This window comes from Dendrobates tinctorius, unplaced genomic scaffold (genome assembly GCF_039654945.1).
Source record: "Dendrobates tinctorius isolate UK_male_01 unplaced genomic scaffold, ASM3965494v1 ptg000071l, whole genome shotgun sequence".
Taxonomy (NCBI): domain Eukaryota; kingdom Metazoa; phylum Chordata; class Amphibia; order Anura; family Dendrobatidae; genus Dendrobates; species Dendrobates tinctorius.
In genome coordinates this window covers 9,682,057-9,696,140 of record NW_027361739.1, presented here as the reverse complement: position 1 = coordinate 9,696,140, position 14,084 = coordinate 9,682,057, and the positions used below count along the sequence as shown (strand labels likewise).

General features: G+C 43.5%; 1 protein-coding gene and 1 long non-coding RNA gene across 4 annotated transcripts in view; both read right to left on the bottom strand.

The window, feature by feature from the left end:
- CRHR1 (corticotropin releasing hormone receptor 1) overlaps positions 1–14,084 on the bottom strand; it is a 438,157-nt gene that overhangs the window by 313,752 nt on the left and 110,321 nt on the right. The gene's annotated exons all lie outside the window — the stretch shown is intronic.
- Positions 7,583–9,653, bottom strand: LOC141096117 (uncharacterized). Its single transcript, XR_012233588.1, has 2 exons — positions 9,337–9,653; positions 7,583–9,217 (listed from the first exon to the last, which is right to left on the bottom strand). It is a non-coding gene; the product is annotated as an uncharacterized lncRNA (long non-coding RNA).

Sequence of the window (14,084 nt, the reverse complement as noted above, 5' to 3'; positions counted from 1 at the left end):
GATGGTGATTCTGGTGATGTATTCCTGTTTTGATGGTGATTCTGGTGATGCATTCCTGTACTGAAGGAGGTTCTGTTGATATAGTGATTTACTGATGATGGTGCAGGAGATGTGTTCTTGTACTTTTGATGATTCTAGTGACATATTCATATACTGACAATAGTTATGGTGATGGATTCATGTACTGATAACGGTTCTGCTGCATTTACAGTTCTGTAAAAAAGTGTTTGCTCCCTTCCTGATTTCTTATTCTTGCATGTTTGTCACGCTTAAATGTTTCAGATCACTAAACAAATTTAAATATTAGAGAAAGATCATGCAAGTAAACACAAAATGCAGCTTTTAAATGAAGATCTTTTTTATTAAGGGAAAATAAAATCCAAACCTACAGGGCCCTGTGTGAAAAAGTGGTTTTCCCCCTTCCTTAAACTGTGGTTTATCACATCTTGGGGAAACTGAGTTCAAATTCTCTAGCTACATGGAGGCCTGATTACTGCCACATCTGTTCTCAATCAATAAATCGCTTAAATAGAATTTGCCTGGCAAAGTGAAGTAGACCAAAAGATCCTCAAAAGCTAGATGTCATGCAGCGATCCAAAGATTTTCTGGAACAAATGAGAAACAAAATAATTGAGATCTATCAGTCTGGAAAAGGTTATAAAACTATTTCCCAGCTTTGGGACACCAGCGAGCCGCAGTGAGAGCCATTATCCACAAATAGTAAAAACATGGAACTGTGGTGAACCTTCCCAGGAGTGGCTGGCTAACCAAAATTACCCTAAGACTGTAGCGATGACTCATCCAAGAGGTCATAAAAGACTCCACAGCAACATTCAAAGAACTTCAGGCCTCACTTGCCTCAGTTAATGTCAGTGTTCATGACTCCACCATAAGAAAGAGACTGGGCAAAAATGGCCTGCATAGCAGAGTTCCAAGATGAAAACCACTACTGAGCAATAAGAACAAAAAGGCTTGTCTCAGTTTTGCCAGAAAACATCTTGATGAGCCCCAAGACTGTTGGGAGAATACTCGGGACTGATGAGACAAAAGTTGAACTTTTTGGAAGTCGTATGTTCCATTACATCTGGCTTAGGCTAGTTTCACACTAGCGTATTTTTCATGCAGCGCACGGCGCTGCTAAGCCCCGCCCCCTGCCGGCTCCCTGCCAGCCCCATCCGGTCATCGCCGCCTACTATCGCACACGGCCGCATGTGATCTGTGCACCCTATCTTTAGCATAGGGTGCGCAGACCGTGCGCTGGCCATGCGCTAGTAGGATTTTAGCGCGTGCTGCACACTTTTGAAGGTGCACCCGTGTGCGCCGAATGCACCATGTTGCATTTTGGCGTGCTTGGCGCACCTTCAAAAGTGCGCAGCGCACGCTAAAATCCTACTAGCGCACGGCCAGTGCATGGTCTGCGCACCCTATGCAAAAGATAGGGTGCGCAGATCGCCTGCGGCCGTGTGCGATAGTAGGCGGCGATGACCGGATGGGGCGGGCAGGGAGCCGGCAGGGGGCGAGGCTTAGCGCCACCATGCACTGCATGGAAAATATGCTAGAGTGAAACTAGCCTTAGAGTAACACAGCATTTCAGAAAAGGAACATCATACCCACATTAACATATGTTGGTGGTAGTGTGATGGTCTCGGGCTGTTTGTTGCATCAGGACCTGGAAGACTTGCTGTGGTAACATGGAAACATGAATTCTGCTGTCTACCAAAAAATCCTGAAGAATAATGTCCAGCCATCTGTTCATGACCTCAAGCTGAAGTGCACTTGGGTTATACAGCAGCAGGATTATCCAAAACCCACCAGAAAGTCCACCTCTGAATGACTTAAGAAAAACAAAATTAAGACTTTGGAGTGGTCTAGTCAAAGTCGTGACCTAAATTCGATTGAGATGCTGTGGTGTGACCTTAAAAAGATGGTTCATGCCCGTAAACTCTCCAATGTGGCTGAATTACAACAATTCTGCAAAGATGAGTGGGCCAAAAATTCTCCAGAGCATTGTAAAAGACTCACTGCCAGTAATCGCAAACGCTTGATTGTAGTTGTTGCTGCTAAGGGTGGCCCAATTATTAGGTTTATGGGGCAATCACTTTTTCACCCAGGGCACTATAGATTTGGATTTCTTTTTTCCAAAGGTCTTCATTTAAAAATTGCATTTTGTGTTTACTTGTGTAATCTTTGTCTATTATTTAAATTTGGTTAGTGAGATGAAACATTTAATTGTGACAAACATTCAAAAGAATAGGAAATCGGAAAGGGGGCAAACTCTTTTTCACACAACTTTATGTACCGATGGTGGTTCTGGTGATGAATGTATAATCTGACGGTGGTTCTGGTGTTACATTCATGCACTGATGGTTGTTATAGGGATGGATTCATGTACAGACAAATGATGGTTCTAATCTTCCACTCATGTAGCAATCCATAACTGGTCAGATGATGTGCTACATGGCTATATTAACACTCAAAACTTGTAGTTTTGAAGATTGTTTCTGCTCCAAAAGCTCAGTGTGCATTGACACTGAGTTTTTTGCAGCATAAACAGTTAAAATCCTCCTCAAATGTGCAAAACTTGGTTGTGGTGATGCATTTATGTAATGACAGTGGTTTTGATAATGCATTCATGCAAATACCCCTTTGAGATTGCTTCAGAATGACAATGTGGCCCTTGGGCGAAAAAAAATATTGTGCACCCCTGCCCTAAATGTTAGTGTGCAGCATACAAAACTAGCTAAATTAGTAAGGTGGAAATATGTCAATAGATGTTAATAGCTGTATAAAACAGATTAGTATTAAAATTAAAATATTAAAATTAAAATATTAAAACGTAATATAGTTGAACAAAAATATTTTCCGGACTCCGGTCCAGCTGCAATGTTGGTTGTCCATACCCGCCAGATCAGAGCACAGCACACCTGCTATTACCTTTAGCATCCCTTGTACATTTTCTGCTTTGTAGACGTGCAATTCACACCTGAATTTGCGGGAGGATGCCGCAGGTTCTAGCTTGGTGAGTCGTGACCTCTGAGGAAAATATTACATGTGCCTGAAAATAGTTCCATTTAAAGTTGCAAGTCAGCAAGCAAAAAACAAGCCCTGAAACAGCTTCAAAAATTTAAAAAAGTTATGTTTCTTGGAAAATGGTGACACAAACAAAATTTTTTGTACAAAGTAAAAAATTTTTTTTAACCCCTTAGTGACAGAGCCAATTTGCTACTTAATGACCAGGCCAATTTTTACAATTCTGACCACTGTCACTTTATGAGGTTATAATTCTGGAATGCTTTAATGGATCCCGTGATTCTGAGTTTGTTTTTTGTGACATATTGTACTTCATGCTAGTGGTAAAATTTCTTTGATATGACTTGTGTTTATTTATGAAAAAAAATGGAAATGTGGCAAAAATTTTGCAATTTTCAAATTTTTTATTTTTATGCCCTTAAATCAGAGAGTCTTGTCACACAAATTACTTAATAAATAACATTTCCCACATGTCTACTTTACATCAGCACAATTTTGGAAACACATTTTTTTTGTTAGGAAGTTATAAGGGTTAAAAGTTGACCAGGGATTTCACATTTTTACAACAAAATTTACAAAACCATTTTTTTAGGGACCACCTCACATTTAAAGTCACTTTGAGGGGTGTACATGACAGAAAATAGACAAAAGTGACACCTTTCTAAAAACTGGACCCCTCAAGGTGCTCAAAACCACATTCAGGCTATGTGCACACGATGCGATTTTTAAGCGTTTTTGCAGCGATTTTCGGCGCAAAAACGCTTAAAAATCGTGTACAGAACGCCCCCCATGCATTCCTATGGCATTCCGCACATGCTGTGCTAATGCTGCGCTTTTTTCCGCGGCGGAATCGCATCGCAGAAAAAATCGCAGCATGCTCATTCTTTTGTGCGGAATCGCAAAGAATTGCCGCGATTCCGCACCCATAGGAATGCATGAGAATCGCTTACTTCCCGCATGTGGTTATGCCCACCATGCGGGAAATTAAGCGTCTCATTTGCGGTTGGTACCCACGGTGTGGAGGAGAGGAGACTGTCCTCCAGGCCCTGGGTACCATCCCCCTGTAAAAAAAAGAATAAAAAATAAAAAATCGGTGTATATTTACCTTCCGGTGTCCCGCGCTGCATTCCCGGCCTAGCGTTCCCAGTAATGCCTTGCGGCAAGGCCCTGTAATGACGTAGTCTCGCGTGACTCTAGCGGTCTCGCGAGATCACTATAGTAACGCGAGACTACGTCATCACAGGTCTCGCAAGGCATTACTGGGAACGCTGAGGCCCGGGAATGCAGCGCGGGACGCCGGAAGGTAAATATACCCCGATTTTTTTATTTTTTTTAGCATTTTAACATCCTATCTTTTACTGTTGATGCCGCATAGGCGGCCTCAATAGTAAAAACCTGGTCACACTTGTCAAACACTATGTTTGACGAGTGTGACCAACCTGTCAATCACTTTCCAAGCGATGCTTCAAATCGCTTGGAAAGTGCTTGAATATCGCACGCGAAAATCGCGGCAAAATCGCGATCATAATCGCGGTGAAATCGCGCGGAAAAAAACGCGTTTTAAAACGCTACGTGTGCCCACAGCCTCAAGAAGTTAATTAACTCTTTACGTGCTTCACAGGAACTGAAGCAATGTGGAAGGAAAAAAATTAACATTTAACTTTTTTTTACAAAGAATTTACTTCAGGCTATTTTCACTCTAGTGTTTTGGTGCGCACATCAAATGCGTGACAAAAACGCATACAACGCTTGTAAACGCTGCTTTTTTGTCGCATTATCGTGCATGGTAAGGGAAAAAACGCAGCATTTCTATGCGTTTTCTAGCGTTTTCCATGCGTATGCGTTTTTTATGCGCATGGTGTCACAATCACAGGAGGAGAATTCTAGAAAAATTCTTGCAACAGACACCACCAATGGGACAGCAGTGGGCTTGTGTTATGGAAATTCTTTATATAGACCTATATTGCAGCTGAATTCTTCACATTTCCTTGGATTTTCTCTTGACAACATGGATCTGCGCTGGAAGAGTTTTTACTTCAACTTGGATCTGGACATTAGGATGGCTCAGGCTTATGCAGTTACTTGCCATGAACAAAGGGAGAGAGAGAGACAGCGAAGACGGCAGCAGCGGCGTTTGTGGATACATCCGATTGTTGAACTCCTGGAGAGCTGTGGAGCGTACCACACCCTCTACAGCGAGCTCCAGGCAAACCCGGATAAATTTACTGATTACACACGGATGTCCCAACAAAGCTTCATGTATTTGCTTGGTCGGGTACAAGATGCCATCCGGAGACAGGACACACAGCTCCGTCGTGCGCTTCCTCCCGAGGAACGGCTCCTGGTCACATTACGGTACGTATATTTAAAAAACAATGCCTGCCTAATTTTATTTGCTCTCTAAGATGTACTATTCCTAAGCTGGCAGAATTATTGTTCTGCCATGTACTTAACCAAAGGCTGCAGCATTAATTTTATGCCATGTAATAAAGAAAAGGCTGCATATTTATTTTTAGGCCTTTTTTTATATTTTATTCTTTGGTGTTGTAAAAATCCAGATACACAAATATTAATTTTTGTTGTTTCTCTGTTTCCCAGATTCCTCGCTACTGGAGAGACCCTCTCTTCACTGCACTTCCAGTACCGGCTTGGAATCTCCACCTTGTCGGGAATAGTTGCGGACACCTGCTGGGCTTTGTGGGACGTTCTCTGTCCCGAATTTCTGCCCCTGCCCACCGTGGAAAAGTGGATTGAAAATGCAGAAAGATTCTGGACAGTCTGCAATTTCCCCAACTGTTTGGGTGTGGTGGATGGGAAACACATCCGGATTATAAAAGCAAAAAGAACTGGATCAGAGTACTATAATTACAAAAAGTACTTCTCTACAGTACACATGGCCATTTCTGATGCAGACTGTAAGTTTGTTGCAGTGGACATTGGTGCATTTGGGCGTGGGAATGACTCCCAGGCTTTTAAGAACTCGGACATGGGTCGGAGGTTGTATGGCAACCAGTTCAATTTCCCCATGCCACGTCCTCTTCCCAACATCGAAGGCCCACCACAGTCCTTTGTAATAGTTGGGGATGAGGCATTCCAGATGTGCCAAAACCTCCTCAAACCCTACTTCAGCCGGGACTTGGACCATACCAAAAGAATTTTAATTACAGGCTGACCAGGGCCAGAAGAATTGTAGAGTGTGCCTTTGGTATACTTGACTCTAGATGGTGCATTCTCAGCACAGCCATTAATCTGAAAGTGGAAACAATGGATGAGGTGGTGAAGGTCTGTGTGGTTCTACACAATTTTGTTATGGTTAGAGAGCACCCGAACTTTGAACTTGATGATGCCGCTCCTAACCCCTTGCCTGAATTTAATTAGCACCCTCTTAGGTCATCCGTTGAAGTTGGCCAAATGAGGGACCAATTTGCGGCCTACTTCAACTCAGATCTAGGACAGGTGGCCTGGCAAGACCAAATGGTGTAGCAAAGTTTACTTTTGTGTGTATGTTAATAAAAAACCTGTGTTGATACCTGTACCGAGTGCACTCTGTCTTTTTACATTTCAATCTAATAATCAACTGGCCAGGTGTACGATTGAATTCATGATGCTGGGTTTTGTGCATCCTTCATTTAATAGTACTCAAGACCAGGTGACTACACATACACACAACTTGTATGATCTTTATTATCTTTACACTTTGAGTTCAGTGTGATGCGACGGTGGAGATAATACACCTAATATTTGTGTCACCTGTCATGATGTTATAATTATTCATTTTGGAATGCAGGAGCATCCCTAACTATTTATGAGACCTAAAAACACTGTGACTATCCATATTAGTTGTATTAGCATCACTGTGGCCAGTTTAGAACTCAAGACTGTATACATAATAAAGTTGATACAACTTCTACAATACCCAGGCCTGGTGTCATACTGAAGTGAGGACGGCAAAACTAATGCATCCACACTTCAGACGCTTATCACACATTGTAAGGAGAATACAGATAAGAGGTTAACTGCAGCAGCGATTCAGTCTGAGTTATATATATATGCAGACTGAAGCGATGCTGCTGTTTACAACTCATGTGTATTCACCTGCCCAGGTGTGATCGCTATGATACAAGGCCAGGGTATTGTACATATGGCGGGTATTTTCCACATCATCTACTCAGTTTATCCACACACTGAATAGAGGATGAGGTTAATTACAAGGTCTATCTATAATAACCTTGGATTGTATAAAAAAAGATAAATGATGTTAAAACACACCATAGTAAAGTTACTGTTTTTGATGCAAGCCAAGGTAACAATAGATAGGCCTTGCACTCAACACCATCCTCTCTTCAGTCTGTGTTTTATTACCTGACTCGAGAGACTGATGTGGAAAATACAAGTCATATAGATTTCTGGTTTTGACTACACATATCTCCAAGATTGACACACGTAACATGTGTCATTAATGGAGCTATGTGTTGACAAAAAAGAAAAATGTACGGCGCAGTGTGTGGACGGCGCAGTGTGTGTTGGCGGCGAAAGACACATTAGATCATACTTTTTTGAACAATAAAATTTGCACATTTATTTATTTTTTTTAAAAAGGTTATTTTTCTTTTGAAGGACGTTTGGGGGAAGAGTGGGATACTTTGGGGGTGTGGAGAAATGAGGAACAGCTGGAAATTGAGGAAGGGGTTCTAGGTGAAGGGGCTACTAAAGTACTGGGGGAAGGGAGCTCAGGCATGGAACTGGAGGCAGGTTGAGAAATGTTGGAAGGAGAGGGGGGACTGACTAACAAAGTCTTTTGTTTCTTCTTCTTTGGGGCAGGAGTCACCTGCCTGTACCGACTTCCACCTTGTGACCGCCTTACAGTTGTTGACCGCCTCGAAATGTTGGACCGTGTCTCTGAAGAATAAAATATGGAATGTGGGTCTCCCCTAGGCTACTCGGTGGAGACACTGGCGGTGCTCCTTGCAGGAGAACATGTGGTGTTGGTGCTCATTGAAGAAGAAGTGTGCGCGGTGCTTCTGGTGGGAGAATAGGTGGCAGTCCTCCTATCAGGCGAAGCGGTGGCGGTGCTCCTGTGATGAGGAGTGGTGGCGGTGCTCTGTGTAGGTGAAGCAGTGGCGGTGCTCCTCTAAAGAGGAGTGGTGGTGGTGCTCCGAATAGGTGAAGCGGTGGCAGTGCTCCTCTCAAGAGGAGTGGTGGCTGTGCTCCTATGAGGAGATGTGGTGGCGGTGCTCCTCTGAAGAGGGGTGGTGGCAGTGCTACGATGAGAAGAGATGGCGGTGCTCCTCTGATGATGAGTGGTGGAGGTGCTCCTGGAACGATGAGGAGTTGTGGCTGTGCTCCCATGCAAAGTGGCGGTGCTCCGATCCGGAGATGATGGAGTCTCTGTGGTCCGAACAGAAGAGGTGGCGGTGGCCCAAGCAGATTTTGAACTGGAGGTGGGCCAAGATGTGGTATCGGTGGCAGTACTGGTGCTCCAGACAGGAGCAGCGCTTGACATGGTGGTGGCGGGGGTGGAGTGTCCAGCAGCACTCGGCATTGGTGTGGTGTAGTGGTGTCCGGCTTGGCTAGGAATGCAGGTGGCCAGGCAGTGGTATGCAGCAGAAGTCAGTACTGTGGTGAAGCGAGTCAGTGGTGGCACAGGTGGGAATGACACCACAGACTGCTGCACGTACTGATTCTGCTGCATAGCCTGCAAGAAAGCAGTTTTGCAGGCGTGTAACACATTCAGCTGTTGCTCAGGACTAAGGTGATCCGCCATGCCCCGTTCAATTTTACTAAAGAAATGGTGCGCTGGTCTATTGAAGTCGGCCTCCAGCCGTTCAAGGCGCTGGTCGGAAGAGTGGATGAGGTGTTCCATGTGGTTAAAACCACGTTCCATTAGTGAAAAACCACTTTCCACTCTTTCGGCCAGCGTCTTGAGGCTGGCATGAAAGGCTTCGCTCAAGTGCATGAACTCGGGCATGACATTCCTGTCCGAAGCCCTCTGCAGCTGGCGGGTAGTGCCCGCATAACCAGCGGCAGAGACCTGGGACAGGGGAACACCTGATTAACCAGCTGGTCACCAGCTGTCTATGTTGCTGACCTGCAACTTGCTTCCTGGCTGTCGGATGACTGGGACGGGTCCGAGGTCGATCGATGAAGAACCGCTCGAGGGATAGGTTGCAGGGTGCTGCTCCAGGTGCTGTGGAAACAAAAGTAAAAAATTAGTACCATGCATTTACAAGAAGGATCATCTGTGGAAGATAAAATCACCGATTATGTTCAATGAAAACCAAAAAAAAAAAAGGAAATTATACTTACGCTCTGGTGGCAAGGACCAGTCGTAGGAATTCCAAAGCGCGATGATATCGGTACTTGGTTCTGCTCCTTGCCGATGAGCCACTGCGAACCTGTCCCTCAGCATGAATATCAGTGTTGAAGCGGTCCTTAATCGAGCGCCAACGTGTGTGGACTTTGTTCACTGTTGAAAAAATAATAAAATAAACATTATACAATGCACAGCTGGCAACATCTTGTATAATCACGCACACCTGATATACCTTGTCAAACAGTCAACGCAGCATCCAAAAAGAATTCAATACACAATTCATTGACTGTTGAACCTGAGGACACTTGTGTGTTCACTGCAAGAATATATCTTGCAGTAAACACACAAGTATCATCATGTTCAAGAGATAAAGCATGAACAATACAACATTACTATTCACAATGCATTGACTGCTGAACCTGAGGACACTTGTGTGTTCACTAAAAGAATATATCTTGCAGTAAACACACAAGTATCATCAGGTGCAAGAGATAAAGCATGAACAATACAACATTAAAATTCACGATGCATTGACTGTTGAACCTGAGGAAACATGTGTGTTTACTGCAAGAATATATCTTGCAGTAAACACACAAGTATCATCAGGTGCAAGAGATAAAGCATGAACAATACAACATTACAATTCACAATGCATTGACTGTTGAACCTGAGGACACTTGGGTGTTCACTGCAAGAATATATCTTGCAGTAAACACACAAGTATCATCAGGTGCAAGAGATAAAGCATGAACAATACAGCATTAAAAATCACAATGCCTTGACTGTTAAACTTGAGGACACTTGTGTGTTCACTGCAAGAATATATCTTGCAGTAAACACACAAGTATCATCAGGTGCAAGAGATAAAGCATGAACAATACAGCATTAAAAATCACAATGCCTTGACTGTTGAACCTGAGGACACTTGTGTGTTCACTGCAAGAATATATCTTGCAGTAAACACACAAGTATCATCAGGTGCAAGAGATAAAGCATGAACAATGCAACATTACAATTCACGATGCATTGACTGTTGAACCTGAGGACACTTGTGTGTTCACTGCAAGAATATATCTTGCAGTAAACACACAAGTATCATCAGGTGCAAGAGATAAAGCATGAACAATGCAACATTACAATTCACGATGCATTGACTGTTGAACCTGAGGACACTTGTGTGTTCACTGCAAGAATATATCTTGCAGTAAACACACAAGTATCATCAGGTGCAAGAGATAAAGCATGAACAATGCAACATTACAATTCACAATGCATTCAATGTTGATCCTGAGGACACTGGTATGGTCCCTGATAGAATCTATCTATCAGGAAACAAAACAGTATCCTCAGGACAAAGACTCAATGCGGCATCACAGAACAGGGAAATACTTACTAAACGCCTTTTTTAAAGTTGCAGAGGCGCTGTCTCAGCCCTCCATCAACGCAGCGGCCAATTCATTCCAGAGCTGCCGGGTCACCACAATGTCCTTGTACCGCTGATCACGGCTGTCCCACAACGGGACACGCTCCTGGACAAGGATGATCAGTTGCTCGTTGTCAATGTACAGGTCTTCATCCCGTTGTGGAACCTAGAAAAGAAATACAATAGAATCGTGGAAATTGTGGAGAATGGTATAGAGAAAAAAAAACCCATGACAAACAGGACATAAAAACAGGAATAGAAAACAGAATTTAAAATAAAAGCTAACTTTAAATAATGGATACTTACATTGCGTCTCCTCTCCGCCGGGCCTTGTCTACGCTGCTCCGGCTCACTTGGCTGGTCCGATGCTGAGGTCTGTAAAAGAACAGAAATAATTACCCATTTGTAGAGGCAGGTATACTTACACAAAGGCAACAAAATACTCACCTCACACTCTGCTTCTGCCAATTCTTCCCTGGAAGGACTGTATTGGGATCCAGAAGACAAGCTGGAAAAATAAAATAAAAACATTAGTACATAATATATTTTAAAGGACAGGCTCACATAAATTGATTTTAGAATACTCACATTATAGCTGCTGTGTTCTCCTAAGTAGTGGATTGTCTCTGGCTGGGTGGGTGTTGTTTTGTCTTCTTTTTGTCTTGCACTCTGTCTGTACAGTAATGATCTGGCACTACAGACCCCTTCTTTTATCTACCCTCCTGCAAAACAATGTTGCTTGTTTAGGGGGTGTATTAAACAAGTTTCTAGACATTGTTTACTCTGTAATCGCGGGCGCTCACATAGCACTGACATGCGCACTTCAGCGACACCATAGACTATACTTTTTTTTGCGCATTTCGTGGGCTGACGCGCGCATGCGATTTTTTAACGACGTTGGGCAGAACAAAAAATGCAACATGTAGCGTCCGGCGCGTCTGGTCGCACACCTGGAAAATGCGCAGCACACGCAAACACTGAGGTCCGTGTGCAATCGCTGGACACTGCGCCTGCCATTTTAAAGATAGGGGACAATTGCGAGTGCGACCGATAGTGCACAATGCGCTGCGCGATTAAACGCAAGTGTGAAACCAGCCTCAGAACCAATTTTTTTTTATTTTCACAAGTGTTGAAAGAGAAAATGAACCACAAAATTTGTTCTGCAATTTTTCCTGAATACGCCGATACCCCATATGTGGGGGTATACCAATGTTTGGGTGCACGGCAGAGCTCGAAAGGGAAGGAGCGCTGTTTGACTTTTTCAATGCAGAATTGGCTGGAATTGAGATCGGACGCCATGTTGCATTTGGAGAGCCCCTGATGTGCCCAAACAGTGGAAACCCCCCACAAGTGACACCATTTTGGAAACTAGACCCCTTAAGGAACTATCTAGATGTGTGGTGAGCATTTTGAACCCCCAAGTATTTCACTAAAGTTTATAACGCAGAGCTGTGAAAATAAAAAATATTTTTTTTACAAAAATGATTTTTTAGCCTGCAATTTTTTTATTTTCACAAAGGTAACAGGAGAAATTGGACCCCAAGACTTGTTTTCCAATTTGTCCTGAGTAGGCTGATACCCCATATGCGGGGGGACCACTGTTTGGCAACACGTCAGGGCTCAAAAGGGAAGTAGTGACTTTTGGAATGCAGACTTTGATGGAATGGTCTGCGGGCATCATGTTGCTTTTGGAGAGCCCCTGATGTACCTAAACAGTGGAAACCCCCAACAATTGACCCCATTTTGGAAACTAGACCCACCAAGGAGCTTATCTAGATGTGTGATTAGCACTTTGAACCCCCAAGTGCTTTACAGAAGTTTTTAACGCAGAGCTGTGCAAATAAAAAATAATTTTTTTTCCACAAAAATGATTTTTTAGCCCCCAATTTTATAATAATAATTTTTTAATTATATAGCGCCAACATATTCCGCAGCACTTTACAATTAAACAGGGACATGTACAGACAATAAATTCAATACAGGTTAAGACAATTTAAACAGTGACATTAGGAGTGAGGTCCCTGCTCGCAAGCTTACAATCTACAAGGAAATGGGGGGGGGGACACAGTAGGTGAAAAGTGCTTGTTAATTCAGGTCTGGCAATTATAATAAATAGGGAATAAATAGGGATTTTCATATATAGCTGCATGATCCGGTCATCAGCCCGTGTGTTTAAGTGCAATAGTCAAGTATCAAGTGTAGTTATCATGTGCATGGAGGGTGTGGAGACAGATGAATAGTATGGTGCAGATTCAGAATAATATTTGGAAGGAGGGAACAGGGCAAAGTTAGTTTACTGAGTAGTTGATGTGGTAAGCTTGTTTGAAGAGATGGGTTTTCAAAGCGCGCTTGAATAGGTCGGGGCTAGGTATCAGTCTGATCATCTGGGGAAGTGCATTCCAGAGAGCTGGAGCAGCATGAGAGAAGTCTTGGAGACGGAGGTGCGAGGTTCGGATTACGGGGGATGTTAGTCTTAGGTCATTTGTAGAACGAAGGGCACGTGTAGGGTGATAGACAGAGATGAGAGAGGAGATATAAGGTGGTGCAGAACAGTGGAGAGCTTTGTGGGTGAGAGAGATGAGTTTATACTGGACCCTGTAGCGAATAGGTAGCCAGTGTAATGAGTGGCACAAGATGGAGGCATCGGTGAAGCGGCTGGACAGAAATATGACCCTGGCTGCCGCATTCAAGATGGATTGGAGAGGAGAAAGTTTGGTAAGAGGGAGACCGATCAGAAGAGAGTTGCAGTAGTCCAGACGAGAATGAATAAGAGCGACAGTATGAGTCTTAGCAGTTTCAAAGGTGAGAAAAGGTCGGATTCTGGAGATGTTTTTAAGATGCTGGTGACAAGAGCGACTGAGTGATCGGATATAGGGAGTAAAGGAAAGTTCAGTGTCGAATATGACCCCAAGACAGCGGGCATGCTGCTTGGGAGTTATGGTTGAACCCTCCAGGGTTATTTCAATGTTTGGTAGAGTGAGGTTAGTAGAGGGGAGAAACACAAGAAGTTCAGTTTTGGAGAGATTTAGTTTCAGATAGAGGGAGGACATGATGTTAGAGACAGCAGACAGACAATCCTTGGTATTTTGAATTACGGTAGGTGTGATGTCAGGGGAAGAAGTGTATAATTGGGTGTCATCAGCATAGAGATGATACTGGAACCCAAATCTGCTGATTGTTTGTCCAATAGGGGCAGTGTATAGAGAGAAGAGGAGAGGGCCTGGTACTGAGCCCTGCGGGACCCCGATAGTAAGGGGACGAGGAAAGGAAGAGGAGCCGGCAAAAGATACAGTGAAGGAGCGGTCAGAGAGGTAGTAG